Source organism: Saimiri boliviensis, chromosome 8 (genome assembly GCF_048565385.1).
Source record: "Saimiri boliviensis isolate mSaiBol1 chromosome 8, mSaiBol1.pri, whole genome shotgun sequence".
In the NCBI taxonomy this organism is placed as follows: Eukaryota; Metazoa; Chordata; class Mammalia; order Primates; family Cebidae; genus Saimiri; species Saimiri boliviensis.
Window position 1 is genome coordinate 123,589,142 of NC_133456.1, and position 20,185 is coordinate 123,609,326.

Here is a 20,185-nt window from a genome sequence, read left to right on the forward strand (position 1 = left end):
AGAGAAAATCTGGCCTCATAGAAAACAAAGCTTAAGGAAATAAAAGTAAAAATTACTATGTATATATTCTACAATAAACCTGAGACTTTTTTTTTTTTTTTTTAGACGGAGTTTCACTCTTGTTACCCAGGCTGGAGTGCAATGGCGTGATCTCGGCTCACCGCAACCTCCGCCTCCTGGGTTCAGGCAATTATCCTGCCTCAGCCCTCAGCCTCCTGAGTAGCTCGGATTACAGGCTCGCACCACCATGCCCAGCTACTTATTTTTAGTAGAGACGGGGTTTCACCATGTTAACCAGGATGGTCTCGATCTCTTGACCTCGTGATCCACCTGCCTCGGCCTCCCAAAGTGCTGGGATTACATGCTTGAGCCACTGCGCCTGGCCGACATTTTTTTTAAAAAAAATCCCAAATTAACCACATTTCTCAATATGAAAAACTTCCTAGACTAGTTCATCACTGGACCCATTTACTCAGTTGTGATCTGTAGCATCAGTCACTCACGAATTTTGAATTATGTAAATTACGCCCATTTTAAAGTTTTTAAACTATCTGGCCTGAAACCTAATTTTTTCCTTGATTTTCACCTTGTTTCCTTTGTCAGGGCTGAGAAATTATTGTGTAGCAGTCTGTATTTTGATGGTACTTATGGGTATATTTTTGTAGACCTCACCTTCTCACATACTAAAAAGTTGGAGTACAGATGTTTACAAAAGGTGGTATAATTGTTAGAATGTATCAGTTGTATATGCATACATATAAATAATCCAAAGGTTTTATAAAAATTAAATGTGATGATATATTCAAAGAATGCTGCAAGAATTTATTTCTGGAGTACCATGGTGCTTTGGAGAGAACTCCAGAGACCTATTTTTATCCTTTTCTTCTAATTACTCTCTGTGTGAATTTGAATAGTTTGCTTAACTTTACTAAGCTTCCTGTATCTTTTCCTTAAAAAGTGATAATAATACTATCTCTACAGTGTCACGGTAGTATTGCTCTAAGGATGTTCTAGTTAAAGTGCTTTGTAACTTGTGAACTGCAGTGGAATTGTAAGATATGCCAATGTTGTACTTGGTGCCAATCTGAAGATTCAAGCTCTAAGTTGAATACAAAGTATGTGACCCAGAGAAAACATTACTCTGCCCGCTACCCTCACCCTACCCCCATTACTCAGGTTGACAGCTATTCTTAGTTAAGAGATACTTGGGGAAAAGAAGACAGTTTAGAGAGCTCTCTGTAGATACTCATTTACTTCTAGTTCATTTTGACTTCTAGTTCATTTTGGTCTTCTTAGATACTTTTCTTAAATGACAATTTTATATCAGTAACTTCAATCTAAAGTCTGTAGAATACTAGGACATTCTGATTATAGAGTCAGTCTAACTTTATAACCCTAGAGTAGTACAGACACCTCTCATGTTGTTTAGGTTTTCCAACTGAGGACATCCTGTGATCTGACTGTTTCTAGTGCACAAGCTAATCCCACCCACATCCTGTTTGTGAGTAATTGGATAGATGCCTGGAAATTCTAGTGCCAGATTGTGTAGTACCTTCTACAACAGAAATCCCTACTTTGTGTTGATTTACCCTCTACCTAAACAAACACCTCTCATAGGTGAACCTCTATTCTCAAAAGGCAAGATTACATAGCATAGATCTCTAGTTCGGTTTTTGTAGTCATGCTTTGGATGGCACTTGCCATTGATCTGGATCAGAGACATATGTAAAATACAAACACAGGGTATTGTTTTTTGAGACAGTAAATTTTGAATTGTATACCTCTTCACATAAATATCAAAGATAACTTTGTAGGAAAATAAATGATTTTGTCTTAAATTATCTTTTTTATCTAAATTATTAAGAATAGGAAAATACCATTTACATCATTGTAGTCTCTCTTTTTGGGTTCTTTTTATAAGATAACAAAATAATATTTAAAAAACCGGATGCATATAGGTGTGTGCAAGCTTATCTTAATTCAGAACAAAATTCCATTGTTAAATTTCAAAGACATCTGTAATAGTGCTGGCGTTTATTACAGCATTGTGATAAAGGGCACAAGTTCTAGAATCAGTATCCTGGGTATAAATGCTAGCTCCACCACTTGCTAAAGAATTCTACTGGGCATGGTGAAAATAAGACCTTTCTTCTGTCTACTTGCTATATTCTTACCCATAATTTGTGAATTAATAAAGATTATTTTGGTTGTAAGTTTTGGAACCCCAACTCTGTTAGTAGGTATAAGCCAAAAAAGGGAAGGACTGAAAAGTATAAAACGTGATAGATTCAGATATTGGTTGATACCAGGGCTCAAACTATAGTATGACTCACTTTCTTTCTCTCCCTGTACCTTGCTTGTATTTCCTCCTCCCCCTCCTTTGTCTAAGACAAGGCTTGAACTGATGGCTTTAAAAATCAATAAATCTCTGATGGTTGGTTGTAGTTCTGTGGGTAAGTGGTTATACCCCCTTGTCATTTCTGATTGTGTTTATTTGAATTTTTGGTCTCTGCTTATTTATTAGTCTAGCCAGCAGTCTATTTTATTAATTTTTTTCAAAAAACTAGGTCTTGAATTTGTTGATCTTTTTAATGGTTTTTCTTGTCTCTGTCTCCTTTAGTTCAGCTCTGATTTTGGTTGTTTCTTGTCTTCTGCTAGCTTTAGGGTTTGTTTGCTCTTGATTCTCTATTTCTTTTAGTTGTGATGTCAGGCTGTTAACTTGAGATCTCACTGTCTTTTTGATGTGGGCATTTTGTGCTGTAAATTTCCCTCTTAACACTGCCTTAGCTGCATCCCAGAGATTCTGGTACATTTTCTCTTTATTTTCATTAGTTTAAAGAACTTCTTGATTTCATCCTTAATTTCATTATTTACCCAGAAGTCATTCAGGAGTAGGTTATTCAATTTCCATGTAATTGTATGATTTTGAGTGATTTTTTTAGTCTTGATTTTGAATTTGATGGCACTGTGGTCCAAGAGACTGTTACGATTTGTTTACATTTGCTGAGGAGGGTTTTACTTCTGATTACCTTAGCAGTTTTACAGAGAGGGCCATGTGCTAGTGAAAAGAATGTATATTCTGTTGTTTTTGGGTGAAGAGTTCTGTAAATGTCTATCAGTTCTATTTGATCCAGTGCTAAGTTCAGGTCCTGAATGTCTTTGTTAACTTTCTGTCTCAGGGATCTCATATTGTCAGTAGAGTGTTAAGTTTCCTACTATTTATTGTGTGAGAGTCTCAGTCTCTTTGAAGGTCTCTTAAGCAGTTGCTTTATGAATCTGGGTGCTCCTGTGTTGGGTACATACATATTTAGGATAGTTTGATCTTCTCATTAAATTGAACACACATGGTACCATTATGTAATGCCCTTCTTTGTTTTTTGTTTGTTTGTTTGTTAATCTTTGTTGGTTTAAAGTCTGTTTTGTCAGAAAATAGGATTGTAACCCCTGCTTTTTTTGTTTTCCATTTGCTTGGTAGATTTTCTTCCATCCATTTATTTTGAGCCTATGTGTGTCATTGCAATGTGAGATGGATCTCTTGAAGACAGCATACCAATGGATATTGGTTCTTTATCCAACTTGCCATTCTATGTCTTCTTTAGCCCATTTACATTTAAGGTTAATAGCGATGTGTGTGGATTTGATCCTGTCATAATGATGCTAGCTAGTTACTTTGCAGACTTGTTTATGTGGTTGATTTTATAGTGCCACTGGTCTGTGTACTTAAGTGTGGTTTTGTATTATATGGTAATGTATTTCCTTTCCCTATTTAATGTTTCCTTCAGGAGCTCTTGTAAGGCAGATGTGATGGTAACATTCTCTCCGCATTTGCTTGTCTAAAAGGATCTTATTTCTCCTTCACTTATGATGCTTAGTTTGGCTAAATATGAAATTCTCGATTAGAATTTCTTTAAGAAGTTGAGCCGGGCGCGGTGGCTCAAGCCTGTAATCCCAGCACTTTGGGAGGCCGAGGCGGGTGGATCACAAGGTCGAGAGATCGAGACCAACCTGGTCAACATGGTGAAACCCCATCTCTACTAAAAAAACAAAAAATTAGCTGGGCATGGTGGCGCGTGCCTGTAATCCCAGCTACTCAGGAGGCTGAGGCAGGAGAATTGCCTGAACCCAGGAGGCAGAGGTTGCGGTGAACCGAGATCGCGCCATTGCACTCCAGCCTGGGTAACAAGAGCGAAACTCCATCTCAAAAAAAAAAAAAAAAAGAAGTTGAATATTGACTCACAGTCTCTTCTGGTTTGGAGGGTTTCAGAGGCCATTATCCTTAGCAAACTAACACAAGAATACGGCATGTTCTTACATACAGGTAGAAACTACATGATGAGAACACATGGACACGTAGAGGGAAACAGCAGACACTGGCTCCTGCCAGAGGGCGGAAGGTGTGAGGAGGAGAGGATCCGAAAAAATAACTAATGAGTACTAGGCTTTCTACCTGGGTGATCAAATAGTATGTACAGCAGACCCTCATGACACAAGTTTACCTATGTAACAAACCTGCATTTGTACCCCTGAACTTAAAAGTTAAAAAAAAAAGTCAGTGAATCTGTTGGGAATACTTAGAGGCAGAACTCTTACTTGAGGGAAGGATTCATATAGAATTCTGACATTCTGTTTTTGATATTCTTTGTATATAATTGCATATTGTTTTGAAATATAAAGCTTTTAATTTTCTTAAACTTATAAATGACATTTGTAATAGAATGCTATTTAAGATTTTATACTGGTTAAGGTATAGACTGTTAGAATGAATTCAGGGTAAACTGTGTTTGTGTACTGGTGAAACTGTGTAGGGGCAGTTTACAGGGTCATCTGTTAATCAGTTACTGAAATACTCAATTTATATAAATTGCTCATTTAGTCTTTAAAATAATCTTATAGTTATTATTCTCTCATTATATGTGAGGAAAATACAAGAAACTGCTTCCTTTTGCAAACCAAATACTGCCTTTAAACATAGCATCTTAGACTGCTACTACCTTGCAGACATAACTAGAACTTACTAAAAATTACCTTTTTTCACCTTAATAATGACTTAGTAATATGGCTTTTATCTAAATTTTCCAATTTTCCATATTAACATGTAAATCAATTTAAACTGTGAAATTTGAATTTACTTTAATAAAAATAATTTCTACCACTGCTAATACAGTGTAAAATTTTTAGGCTTAGCTTATGATTAATGTTACTTGGGAAATAAACTGCTACACATTTACTTATACACATAATTTATATAGTACATAAATCAGTCTATGGAAATATATTAGATTATAAGCCTTTTTAGCTACAGAAACAAAATCGTTTAGAGTGAACTTACATAGCAAGACAAAACTGGAACCAGGCTTTAGAAACTAGCATAATACAAAGTTTACAGTTTACAAAAATTACTTCATTTAAATAGCAATTATTTTTATTTACTTTCATTGAAGAAATAAAATGCTATGATTCAACTTAAAGTAGTCTTTTGCATGGTTGGGATGATTTTGTAAGGCCCAAATCAGTACTGCTTACGACTGTACAAAGAGTGTATTTGTTTTATGGGTCATGTTTCTGGTTCTTTCACCCAGAACAAAAATGTAAAGGGAAACCTGTTGGGGTATATGGAGGGAATAATGCACAACCCTAAATTGGCAGAGAACTTGGGTGTGTATACAAGGAGCTAATCTCTCACTTAGTTCCAGGTACGTATTTTGGTTGTTAACCAGAAAAGTACCTGGTCAGAAGCTCACATATCTCTCCTCGTATTTTCCTACCTATAAATGTGGCCTCGCCTGGCGGGAGCATTGCCTTAAACTAAACTGGAAATAAGAAGCAGCATTCATTATACTATACACTTGATCTTGGCCAAAAAGCCAAGAAACAGTCATTCATTATACTATAAATCTCTATTGTATGAGGAGGAATAGTGGGCAGACAGATCACTCCAGGACATGCCTACCATTTTGATATCCCAGAGTATGTTGCAGAGATCCTTTTATGTAAACATCTCAGAAGCATATTTAAACAAAATTTATTTTAAATTTTAGTTTTTATAAGCTTTTAAAACTTCACATACTACTTTTAGTGGGATATAAGGATTATCAAGTCAAACTTCAAAAAATTAGAAACCCTAAAATGCCATACAGAAAATAAAATTCTCTGAACCTAGGTGCTACTAATTCATTCAAGATAAATTTAATCATTTATTATTTATGGATATAATCTAATGGAATAATTTTAATACTTTAATGAAAACATTACTTTAACCACATGTACAAAACTCATAGGAAAACCTGAAAATTCTTAATTATAAACTCTAAGACCTATTTAGTATAACTAACAGTTAAGAGGATTGTCTTTAAATCTTTATGAAAATGTGAAGTGAAGCAACATAAACATTAATTTGTTGACGTAGTAGTTTATTTTAAACATATAAGAACAGAAAAGGTGGAAACTTGGTTATTGTAAATTTGGACAGGAATATATTGAAATATGTGTATGTGGATACAGATATCAGTGTTCTGATTCCTGCCTCCAAAAAGTGTATGTTCTGTTTAAGGAGTCAACACAGGTATCATAAAATACTGAAAGAATTATACCAATGATGCTTAGTAAGTACTAATTAACTACCCCCAGAATATAGTGTAGACCAACATTGTCCAATAGAACTTTCTTTGATGAAAGAAATGTTCTCTGTGTGTTTTCTCTAATAGCCACTGGCTACTTGTGGTTAGCTGAGCACTTGAAATGTATGCTGCATGAATGAAGAATTTAATTTTATAATTTTACTTAGAAATTTAATTAACTAAATTAAAGATAGGCATGGTGGCTCCCACCTATAATCCCAGCACTTTGGGAGGCCAAGGCAGGTGGATCGCTTGAGCTCAGGAGTTTGAGACCAGCCTTGGCAACATGGCAAAACCCTTTCTCTAAAGAAAACGAAAAAATTAGCCAGGTGTGGTGGTGTGTGCCTGTGGTTCCAGCTACTCAGGAGCCTGAGGAAAGAGGATCACTTGAGCCTGGAAGGTTGAGGCTACAATGAGCATGCCACTGCACACCAGTGTGAGCAACAGAGCACAAGACCCTTTCTCAAAAATTTTTTAAAATCCAGTATGAATAGATACATTTGATTAGTGGCTAACCTTATTAAATGGTACAATTCTGAAAAGATAGTGTCTCAGGAACCCTTCATTTAAAAGTGATTTACAGCCCCAAAGTGCTTTGACTATGTGGGTTATGTTTATTGATATTTACTGTATTAAAAATAGAAAAAATTTTTAAATATTCATTCTTAATAAGGTTACTACATGTTAACCTAAAATATCTTTGAGGAAAAACTGTTTTTTTTAAGAGTGACATTGTTTTACATGTTTACAAATCTCTTTAATGTGTGGCTTAATATAGGCTGTTGAATTCTCATATCTGCTTCTACCTCCTAGCTGTTGCAATGTGTTGAACTATATTAAAACCTAACCTCATATAGATACATAGTTGGAATTAGCCTTTTTAGGTAATTGTGGATATTCTTTGATTACTGTACCAAAGCTCTGTTTCTTAAAGTTTAGTTGTGATGTAAAATATGAAACCATATCAATGAATTTTATAGTTTGTTACATTAAAAATCACTGGTCTCTTGAACTTTGAGTGGACTTTTTGTCCACTTATGAATTTGCAACATCATGCATTAGTTATTTGGAATATATTGGTTCACTGAGTTATACAGATCTTCCAAATGTTGACAATTTCATTTTACCAGAATTAAAAATCACTAATAGTAGCACCAATCTTATTAGAAGAGTCTTCAAAATTAGGAAATTGTAAAACTCAACTGCAGTTAACATGTTTTCCAAAATTCTCATTTATATCTGAAAGCTGAAATTTTATTGGTAACAAATTTGGCCAGTTTGTTTTTCTTAAAATGACAGACATACTTGGTTTATTTTTTGAGAAAAATATCTGCCAAATACTCAAACCTGAATAACCATGGTTTGTCAGTTAGTTACTCTTTCAACTTAAATTGATGTACCATGAAAAAAGCAGCTAGTTCGGCCAGCAACTCAATTCCAGGACTGATTTTCTGTAAGACAGCTGTTACACTTTGATGTCCAGCAGAAGTGTTTTGTATATACATCCCATTTTGTTGTACAGAACAATTAAAAAGACATACACTAAAGGGTCAAAAATTATTAAAGTAATTTTTACTTCTTCATCAAGGATGTACTTAAGTGAAACTGGCAAATGTTTTAACTGGAAATGCATGGCAGTGAGGGATGCAAGATTATAGTTTGCTGCCGCTGCCTTGGTAAGTGCTAAGATGCCAACAGTTTGACCTACCATCATTGTCTTCGTATCATCAGTGCAAGTGCCAAAGGAGTGAAAAGGGAAAGTAATGCCTTAGTAGTATTATAAAAATGGTTTTGACCTTGCTGGAAAGATAATAACAGAGGAAAGAAATTGCTTTTAGTTAGAGTAAGTTCGAGAAGACTCCATGATAAAAATTAGTGTAATATGCATGCCCTACTTTATTTTTCTTTACCTAATTCTTTCTATAAAAACAAAAGTAGGAAAGCAATTAACATGTTAAAAATTGTTTATTTTTTAGTCATTCTTTGATTCAGCAATTATTAACTACTTTGCATTAAGTGATTTTTGTTGTTGATATATGGGAAATACATAATTTTAGAATAATGATCATGCTAATAAAGCATCTATGCCCCTACTATACAGCACTGCTGCGTGCTGGGCACTGTGTTTATGTGCTTTTAAATGCACTAATGTACTCTTCACGATAACCTTAGGAGGTAGGTTTTATAGAAAGTTCACTGGAATTAGTGCCAGGCTCACAATTTTTGTATAACTAGATAAATTACTTCTTTGGGTTTCAGTTTTCTCAAGTATAAAATAGGGAACTGAGACATATCTTCAGATCCTTACCAGGCTTAAAATTCATTAATTAAACATATTTCACAGCATGGTAACCCTTTATTGACACATTATCAGAATACTCCACATTTGGTTAGGACGCCTTAAAAACAATTACCAAATCATTAACATAAACTTTATGAAACTTTATGTCCCTTTCATTTTAAAATTCATGGAGTCAATACATTTTTCATAGCACTTAATCCTTTACTGATACATAATTGGAACACTGAACACTTGACCAGTGATAGTGTGAACATAAATAGTAAATGTGAACATAATGTAAAAATGATGGGATATGGTCACTGTGGCAAAGGAATACAAAAGCACAAAGAACAAGAGTCAGGAAAGGTCAAGAAGAGCATCACTAAAGCAGCAGTGGTTTAGTTTTTTTTATTAATTCAGCAGATATCTTACATGCCTTTGTTATGCCCTATAAAGGGCATAACAAAACTTAGAACTTAGGCTACCAGAGGGAACAAAATGATGTCCTTGCCTTCATGGAGCTTACCTTTCAGTGGGGGAGTGTGGTAGGTAGAATAAGGACCTCCCAAATATGTCCATGTCCTAATCCTAGAACCTGTGAATGTGTTTCATTACTTAACAAAGGAGTATTAAGTAGCAAAGGCATTAAGGTCACTAATTAGGTGAGCTTAAAATCGGGACATTACTTTGGGTTACCTGGCTAAGCATAATACAGTGTTCCTTAAAAGTGGAAGCTGGTGTTGGAAGAAGGGTCCGTGTCAGAATGATGTGACAGGAGAAAGTTTCAACTGACCATTGATGGCTTTCAAGATGGAAGGGGCCATGTGCCAAGGAATGCAGTAGCCTCTAACATAGTTCTGCCAACATCTTGATTTTAGTCCAGTGAGATCTATATTGGACATCTAATTGTGAAATAATAAATGTATGCTATTTTAAGCCTCTTAGGAATATGTTAATTTGTTACATCAACAATAGAAAACTAATACAGCGTAAAAGAAAGTACACAAGTAACTAAACAAGATACTTACAGACTGTGATGGATGCTTTGAAGGAAACAAATAGGATGATGTGAAAGAGTAAAGGATAGAGCATGTTAGTTTAGATGGTCATGGAAGTCTTCTTTGGAACTATGACCCTAGAGTGGAAAAGAAAGAGCCAGCCTTGTGGAGTTGGAAACAGAGCATCCCAGGCAGAGGGAGAGGCAAGTGCAAGGGCATGGAGTAGAGAAGGCTTGCCTTTTACAAAGAACAAACAGGTCATTTAGTGAGAATGAATAGAATAGTGGAAAAGGTGCAGGCCCAAAAATATGGAGCCTTGCAGGAATGATGGAACAATAGCCATTGGAAGGTTTTAAGAAGCAGAGTGATACATTTTGCTTTATGTTTTTGAAAGATCACCCTGGCTGCTATGTGATAAATAGAGACAAGAGACCAATGACATGAGTATTGTAGTCCAGAGGAGGAAACAAACTAGTGGCATTGATTCCTGGAGAGGAATGTTGATGATGGACAGGATATGAGTTCCAAAACATGAGTAGGAATTTGGTCCTAGAGAAGAAGAATGCATAGCAGAAGCATGAAAGTTCACGGATGTCTGGGAAATGGAATGCACTTTGCAGAATAGTAGCAAGTGAAGATGAAGAGATCGTTTAAACCATTAGGTATGCAGTTAGGAGACCCTTATTTGCCGTGGATGAGAGTTTGGAATTTATGGCATAAGCAATTGGAAAGCCATCAGAAATTTCTTATTAAGATAACATAACAATATCTGACCTGAGGGTTTGTGGTTATTATGTATGTCTTCCATTTTCACTCTGAAGTAAAGGAGAATAATAAGGGTACTTTCAGTTTTATCATCTTAGATTCTGAGACGTTCAGAAAGATTTGATTAAGTACTTGTCAATGAAGTCTTTAATAATTCATTGGGAACCTCACTTTTATCCGGTTTCGGTGTTTTGGGTTTTTTTTGTAAGGATTTTCTTTTCATTTATGGGTTCTACTCTCCTGCTGTCTTTGGAGAGACAGTACAGTAACCTGTTCAGAGCATGGACTCCAGCGCCCCATGGCCTCGTGTACCATCCTGGCTACTGGTACCAACTGGTCAACCTTTAGCAAGTTATATAACCTCTCTAAGTCTCAGTTTCATTGCTATAAAATAAAAATAATAATAACTCTTACCTGAAGTGCCTCCTGTAAATATTAACTGACTCAGTGCATGTAAAGCACTGAATATGTGATAAGCACTTTCTGGGTCACGGTTTGGAACAGGGTGCAGAAGTAAACAAGGAACATTGGTTGTAAGCTTTTCTATTGATAAGCAATAGAAATGTGACAGGTTATAACTTCTTTAAAGTACTTTTAAAATGCCCATTTCCCAGTTCCTTTTCATATCTGGTGTTAAATTTGCTATTTATTTGTTTTTTTCCCAGAATGTCCACTTCTTTCATCACAGAGCCCACTTGCTCTCCAACAAAAAAGATGATGTAAGAAAATGATTAGTTACTTTGCATGGTCTTCTGGTTTATTGGATATTATTTATTTTCTGGAATAAGTTATGTCCAGAGAGGCTTATAATTTACAGTGCTACTCGGGTAACTCAGGTAAAACAAAACATGAGGAATTTTTTGGTATAACAGTTAAAATTCATTTAACTTTCCAACTTTTCAAATATTTCATATTTCCAAATATTTCATTTAACCTCTCGAATATTTCATATTTCTAAATTACATATATTTGATTTCCAGTATATTTCAAATAAAAAAGAAACAAAATACTCAATTTGGCCTCTGTGGCACATTAGCAAGGCATAAAAGAGAGATTAACATAATTATGTAAGGACTCTTACAGTATTTATTTTCTATATCACTTTTAATTTGGCATTTAATTATGTACTGTGGCATTTCTCGATATAATTCGTGTATGTTACTCATATTTGTAAAGATGACATATCTCAGAGGTGGAAACTATAGATATTAAATGTCTTAATTTTCCTGTCTTCTGAAGCACTTAAGTCAGAGCTTAATAAGCTTTACTTAGATTACTGTATGTTTTCACTCCCCTGGAAGTAAGGGAGAATCTATACTCAAACTACATCCTGGGGGTTCATGATCTTTTTCTCTTCCCTTTACCTATGATTTCTCTTCCCATGGTCAGAAGTTTTAAATTACACATACAGCATTACTAGTTTAAAGGAATCTTTCTTCATCTTATTTTCACAACCAGTTCTGCTACTAATCAATGAGCCTCAAATCCAGTCAAAGCAAAATTACCTCCTGGGATTAGTAAATGACAAATTATTTCTTAAAATTTTTTCATAAAATGAGAAAAACAGAATCATGCTAACTCCTGTGGTTGAAACTATTTAAATATTTGACTGTATGTGTGGGTATATATGAGATACTATAACCTGTACTTTGGGGGTGCTTATTGTCCTTGACAAGTAAAAGTGTATACTCTCCACAAGGGCTTCCTCCTGGTGTCCGTGCGGTATGAGGGCAGCTTCCCTCAGCACGAACTGAAAGGAGAAGTCACTTGTCCTCATGTTCAGCAAGTATTACCTTCCTTTCCTTTTATATAATGTTATGTAGCCATGAATAGGAAAGGTAAATGTTTTTCATACTTTAAAATAGACTGCTGTCTTTCAAAAGAAGAAAACAGAGCTTATTATTATTTCATAAAACCATAAAATAAAAATCATTTTCTTTTCAAAATGCATGATGTTTATTTGCAGCATAGTATTCATCAACTAATAAATGTTCTTTTTACCTTTCATTATTCTTTAAATTATATTTCAGTATCCTGATTACTGTTTTTAATTATACTTCCTATTCACTGTAATACCAAATTTAAAGAACATGAAAATGTTAAGCAAGAGAGCTGGGTGCAGTGGCACATACCAGTCAGTAATCCTAACACTTTGGGATGCCAGGCCGGAGGATTGCTTGGGGCCAGGAGCTCAAGACCACCATAGGTCTTTAAATTACCTGGATGTGGTGGCACAGGCCTTTAGTCCCAGCTACTTGAGAGGTTGAGGCAGAAGGATCACTTGAAGCTAGCAGTACACACACAGCTGCAGTGAGCTATGATCATGCCACCGCACTCCAGCCTGGGTGACACTGAGACCCCATGTCTAAAGTATGCATATACATATATACATACATAGAAATACATATACATATGTATATACATATATACATGGAGAGCAAGCAAATATCTTGCCCAATCTCAGTTTAGTTTTCTAAAGTTTGCCACTAGCAACAGTATGCTGAAAATCATGTGACTTTTCTTTGCAAATTTAAAATATATCTTTAAATTTTTTAAGTAATATAAACATTCAAATACTATAAAAGGAATAAGGCAGAAAAACAAGTCACTCATTTAGTACCTCATTTCCTAATTTGTATAGTCTTCTAGACATTGTGGATTGATGTTAAGGTACATGTATAGTATGGATATTATACTGCATTTACTGTATTTTCTGCAAGAATGGAATCAAACTATTTTGGGAAACTCTCTATATCAGTACCAAACAATATGTCTTAGTGACTATTAAGGTTTTTTTTAATTTTTTATTTGAAAACAAGTTTTCAAATAAACATACATATGCATATTTGCATACCTGTGTTAATTTGTAGGGTGCTAAGAAATTGTTACATCAACAGGTAAACATTTTAAATTTTGATAAAAATTTTCAAATTAGCACAGCATATAAGCTTGTACTCTTTTATTTAACCCTTGCATATGCCAGGTGTTATTGGGGCCTTTTCTGCCAATTTACTAAGCATCATTTATTTAAGGATTACCAGTGTTCTAGATGCAAGGGAACAGCGGTGATCAAAATAGAAAAACTTCCTGCCCAAATGAAACTTACATTGTAGTGGAGTAGACAATCAGTGAAGAAAATGTTATGGCAATTGGTGATAAGTATTTTTAAAAGAAATAAATTGAGAGAGTAGGGTCTGCAATGGGGATGGTGGTGGTGTTTAAATAGGGCTGTCATAGGAGACCTCCCTGAGATGAACTTGGGCGGTGTATAAAGAATATTCCAGTAGAGTGATATGAAGCACAAAAGCCTGGAAGCAAGAGTCTAGTGTACTTGGAATGCAGTGAGCCAAGGGTAAAGTAGAAGACAAAAATCTGAGAGATGACAGATGAGGAAAGTCAGCCCATGAAGGGCGGTGGATTACAGTGAACAGGATGGGAAGCCATTAGATGGTTTGACAAGATTCCATTTACGCTTTAAGTTTCCTTTGCTGCGTTGAAAACACACTACAACAAGACAAAGGTGGCAGCAGGGAGACCAGACAGGAGCCAGTGACAGTATTCTAAGTGAGAGATGATGGTACCACTAGGTAGTTGGTGTCAGGGAATTGGTAGTGAGTGGTCAGATCTTGAATATATTTTTAAAGGTATTTCCTTCCAGATTAGATGCATGGGATTTGAGAGAAAAAAAGGAGTCAAAACTGTCACTGAGACTTTTGGCCTGAACAACTGGAGGAATGGAATTACCATTTACCGAAATAGCGAAGTCTGAGAGACCAGGAATTAGATTTGGATATGGTAAAAATTTTTCCATTAGAAATCCAAGAGGATGGAGACTGGGAAGGAGAAGGCATCAAGCCCAGGCGGTGGTGGAAAGGTGACGGGGTATCTGGATTCCCTAACTTTTTCCTTTTCCTGTTACTGGGTAGAGTCCCTTCGCAGCTTGGGGCTGGAGGACACACCTAAACATGTGGAGCCCCAGTGCCGGGCAGCCAGGGCCAAATCCATATCCCCCCAACATCAGGTACCCTGGAGGTTCCAGTCCTGCCCACCTACCACCTGTCAATCCACCCTTTCCTCCTCTCCCAGGAGTTCCACAGTGCAACCCAGCTTTCCCCTAGGTGGGCCCCTCCTCCTGTGCCACAGCCAGGGTATCCAGGATGTCAGCCCTCAGGTCCCTACCCTGTTCCATACCCACTTCTTGCACCTGGAATGCCTCCTGTGAATCCCTTGGCTCCTGGCATGGTCAGAGCAGCAGTGATAGTGGACAAGAAGATGCAGAAGAAAACTCATAAAAAGATGCACAAGCACCACACGCGTGGCAAGCATTCCTTCTCTTCTTCCTCCTCCTCTTCCAGCAGTGACTGACGGAATACAGGCCCTGGACTCTTCCCTCAAGTCTCACCAGTTCCGTTCTCCCATCAAGCTTCAGAAGCCATGGTGTACTGGGGGAAAGTAGCCCTTGTGCTCCCCACCCCTACCCCAACCTGAGCCTCACCCTACTGTTCAGCCTTGAGTGGCTAGGAAAATGGGTAGAGGATTGCCATGGCATGGCCGTCTTCTTTCTGCTTGGTTATATCATATAGCTAATGAGTTTAGCAGGGGAGCTATTTTTTGAAGATGATGAACTAAATGTTGAAGACAAGTTTGAGACTTGTAAAATGTGATTTTTACTTCCTCTTATAATACTTCTGATTCGGGAGGTTTGTGGAAATTTATGATGAAAAACCTCTATCTTTTTTGTAATGTTGGCATACTTGGGGAATTTAGTGGCAAATACATTCCCCAGCAGGCCTTTTGTTGGTTGCACATAGCTGCAAGGTTTCTGGGAAGTAGAAAAAAAAGAAATCGAAAAGGAGATATCAAGTAGAAAATATGGTATGTAAGTGTGGGATTCATAGAAGAAGTTGGGCTGGGATAAAAAAAAAAAACTGGGAGTCAAGAAACGGTATTTAGAGTCGTGAGACAGATTAAGGAAGAGTGGAAGAAAGAAACAGAAAAGAAGCAGTTGGTGGGTTAAGAGGAAAACTGATAGAGTCAAGAGAAGAGATCGTTTTGAAAAGGAGAGAGTAATGGATTATGTCAAATGCTGCTAGAAGATCAAGTCAAATGAGGACTGATAATTGTCCTTGGATTTAGCAGTGCTCACAGTCATGACAAGAACAGTTTTGGTGGAGTGTTGTAATTGGAGTAATTTAAGAAGAAATAGGAAGAAACAAATTAGACACACATGTAGACAACTTTTTCAAAAAGCTTTGAAGTATAGAGGGACTGAAGTATAGAGTCAGGAATGGTGGCTTAATCAAGGTAACATGTTAGCCAGAATAGAAATTTTGAAGCCAGAGAGAGCAAGAAAGTTGAGAGTGTATGTGAGAAATGATTATAAAAATATAGGATTAAAATGGTTATTTCTTCTGTTACTGAGGTTAAGCATTGTCTCTTGACTTGATTTTTTTCTGTGTATAGTTACAGGTTTCATGTCATGCTTATAACAGCCTTCCTTATTCCAGGATTGTGAAAGAATTTGTCTATATTTTCTTGTGATATGTTTATGGTTTCAGTTTTTTCCTAAGTTAAAGTCTTTGATTCATGTGGGTTTCGTTTTGGTGAAAGTCATGGAGTGGGGATCTGATTTTTTTTTCCAAATGATTTTTATTAAATAATGCCTTTCTCCCCACTAATTTGCAGGACTGCTATTTGTTTGGGATCTATTTTGGATTATGTTCAAATCCATTGTCTGCCCATCCTTGTAATAGTACAAATCTGTTTTCATTTCTGTAGCCTCAAGATAAAGTTTACTCTCTGGTATGTCTAGTTCATGTTTTCCTACCACCACCATTACTATTATTTTTCCAAATTTTCCTGAATATTTTAATGTGTTTATTTTCCCAGATAAGAATACCACCAGTTTGTGTCAAGCATATATGTGCAGTATTACTAAGTGTTTCACATATATATTTATTTTCATCATTGTGACAACCATGTCAGGGATATGTTGTTATTATTTCAATTTTGGCAATGAGGAAACTGAGACATTAGAAGAAGATATAACATGCCCAAGGTGACAAGGCTGGTAAGCAGTGAAGCTGTGATTTGAGCCAGGCAGTCAGGTTCCAGAGACTATGCTTCTGCTTCTCTATGTATACTGTAGAGTTACTACTCTAAGTCATTTAGATTTAGAATACAAGATACCATGTGTAGCATTTGGATCGAAATTGCATTGAATTTATAGAAAATTTTAGGTAGAATTGACATATTTATGATACATATCATTCTATCTAAAACCAAGATACAGCTTTTCATTTATTCAAATCTTTGATGACTTTTACACAGAATGCTAGTTTTCTTCATGTAAATCCTCCATGTTTTAAGCTTTTTCCTTCTTGTGTTTCATTTGTGTTGCTATTAATAGAATTTTTCCTCTTCTGTGTTTTAGCTGGTTATTATTGATGTATTGGAAAACTTTTGATTTTTTTTTTGGTTGGAAAGTTTTTTTCTTTTAAATTTGTAATTAACCATTTACCAAATTTTCTTACTACTAATAGTTTTTTCATTGATTTTTCATGAATTTTTCTAGAATTGTTATTCTGCAAATAATTTTGCTTCTCCTTTCTAATATTTATACTTTTTATTTTATTTTTAAAAATTGGTTTATGCTTTTAAAACATTGTTAACTAATAATGAAACTAAGCATCTTTATCTTATAAATGCCTCTGATTCATAATAATTTATTATGACACTAACTTCAGTTTTGCTTTCATGCAAAAGTATCAGTAAGGGAATGGTGAATTTTTTTCAAATGCCTTTCTGCATCTACAGATGTCATTGGTTCTCCTTTTTATGTTAATATGAATATGGTAAATGCTCATGTATTTTCTAATGTTAAGTAATTTTTGCTTCGTTCTTTTAATTTAATATTTTATTTAGGACTGTTGCATATTTTATTTAGGACTGAGTGTGTGTGGGTGAGTATATGTGTGTGCCCGTGTGTATGTGTGTCCATGCCTGCATGTGTGCGCACATGCATGTGTATTCTTTCTCAGATTTTAGTTAACTATGATGTTGACTTCCTAGAATTTAGACTTTTCATTTTCCTCTCTCCTTAAAAAGTTACAAAATTAACCGTCCTTTAAAGATAAGAAATTTACCTGAGAAATTATCTGGCAGTTTGGGGTAGTTAACTAGTATCTTCCTAAATTTATTCTATGATGTGTCTGCCTATGTCTCATAAATAATTTTCCAAGTTGTATAATACAGTGATGATCATTTACATTTTCCTAGAAAGGCTTTCATCTAGGTTTTCAAATTTATTTTTTTAGGTTTGTATAAAATATTTATAATGCAATTTTCCTAAATTTCTTCATAGTTGTAGTTAATTTAACTCCATTTGCATTTTGATATTGAACCTTCATGCTGCTTAGTTTTTCTCTAGGATTAAGTGGGGTGGCTATTTATCTTTTTTTTTTTTAATCTTTAAAGTTTGGGCTTTTGGACAGATATATCAATTACATGGCTCCTCTATTTTTTGACTCAGTACTTTCTGCATTTTTATTTTTGATTTTGTCTTTACACTTTCCTTAGATTTTGTCATACTACCTATCTTCCAATAAGAAACAGTTTCTATGAATTAAAAAGCATCCTTTTATAAATGCAGACTTTACTTAACGAAGGAAATATTAGTTATATGTAATTTAGTGTGAATTATTTTAATCCAAATGCTTTTTTCAACACACAAAGGAATCATCTTTTCTTGGGATTGAATTTAATTTAATCTCCTGAGGACTTGCTTTTTCACTGTTTCATCTGTGAGTTGTACACTGACTGAAATTAGCTCATTGAGTGGATGGGAGTTTAGATGTGGCAAGAAAAGGGGAAGGTAATTTGGGAGGATGGCTCTTATTGAGGGCAGAGAGATACGGGATCTGTGGAGGGAGAGAGGCCAGAACAAGAACTGAGAGAGGAACAACTATGAATCCTTAGTAACTTTTATGTAATGAGAGACAGGAGAAAATAAGAACTAGGATTCTGTGAGCAATGAAAAACCTTTCCCTGAATTTGCCTATCAGTTTTCATTCTATTAATAGTATGTATCTGAAGATATTAAAAACCACCAACCCTTTTGCAGGAGTAAAGTTTAGAATAATTGACTTTTATTGGAGTTATGGGTTTTTTCTTTGTTTTTTTTGGTTTTTTGCAGAGAGGTGATTTTATTTAGGTAGAGAAAAGAGAAGGAAAGGAGAAGAGAAAAGCTTCCACGAAGAGTGTATAAGGGATTCCAGAGGGGAAATCCGGGAGGGAGCTCCCACCATGTGGGAGGGGATTCCAGAAAGTTGGAAATCCTGGAGTTATGTTTTAAAATGTATTTTGAAAATAAAAAAGTGTTTATGAAGATTTTACCTAGAGAAGGATTTTAAAACTTCACCCAAAACTTACTGAATCATTAGAATTAGTAAAATCTCACATGTTCATGGTACTTGGGGCACTCTAAAACCATTATGATACCTATTTTTAAGAGTATTTAAAATTAGATAATATATACATTGTACATTATATAACATTAAATTTGTATATTACATTATATCCTTCATTATACAGTAAAATACATATAGATAGTAAGCTAATATTATCAGTTCGATCAAAAGCCAGAATAACAAAAATTTACAGTACATGCTTAGTATTTATAGATAACTTAAGCTCCTCTTTCCTGGAGTAACATTATATGCAGAAGTTTTTTCTGATCCTTTGAATTATCATATGAACTCTCCTTTACATTTTGTGTGCCTGTTTGCCTGGTCTGATTATGACTGCAGTCTGGTTTTCATTTTCCTGAATTATTGCTAACACTTAAGCATATTGACTTGTTTCTTCATTGAGAAAAGTAAGAAGTGTGGTCCCATATTCAATTCAGCAAATAATTCTATACCTACTGTACCTACTATGTGAAAGGTAGTATGCCAGAGACCGTATGCAGGATAGAGAGAGCGCGCGCGCGAGAGAGAGAGAGAGAGACAGAGAGAGAGAGAGAGAGAGAGAGAGAGAGAGAGAGAGAGAGCGCGAGTGTGTGTGTGTGTGGGTGTTGTGTTATTTTAGTCCCAATCAATGTTAAAGAACAATGGAAATACTTGGTCAGTGTCTCCACCTGTATCTTCATATTTCTCAGCATTCATGCCTAAATTTGTAGTGTTCTCAGCATTGTGCTAACAGGTAAAATATTCTACTTAATATGAGTATAATCTGTTGGCTCTGTAGAACACAACTCAAGAGTGTATGTGTTTTTCTAGGTGTTTCTTAAATTATGACAGTATGCTAATTTGATATATGAACCAGTTTGTTAAAAGCAATCTGTTAGTTTTTAAGGATCAGTCTTTTTTTCTAAAAGAGATTTTCTCTTTCTTTTCTAACATGCAGATGAGTGTGTGCTTACGGGCTTGATGGGAATGAGTGGGATGTAGTTAAGCACCTATTAATGGCATAACGTAAGAAGAGCGTCCTGGAAAGAAAAGCATTTGCACAAACAAAAATAGGTA

General features: G+C 35.4%; 1 protein-coding gene and 1 pseudogene across 22 annotated transcripts in view; both read left to right on the plus strand.

Moving 5' to 3' along the window:
- Positions 1 to 20,185, plus strand: part of ZEB1 (zinc finger E-box binding homeobox 1) — a 197,153-nt gene that overhangs the window by 106,150 nt on the left and 70,818 nt on the right. The window contains exon 2 of one of the 22 annotated variants that reach the window (XM_074405232.1): positions 20,067 to 20,182. The exons of 19 other annotated variants lie outside the window; for them this stretch is intronic. The gene's annotated coding sequence lies outside the window, so the exon portion shown is untranslated. Of the gene's footprint in view, positions 1 to 11,356; positions 11,381 to 17,358; positions 20,183 to 20,185 lie in introns of those variants that run through there. 2 more of the 22 variants (XM_074405233.1, XM_074405235.1) reach the window with 2 other exon arrangements.
- LOC120367572 (proline-rich protein 13 pseudogene) lies at positions 11,387 to 15,287 on the plus strand (annotated as a pseudogene).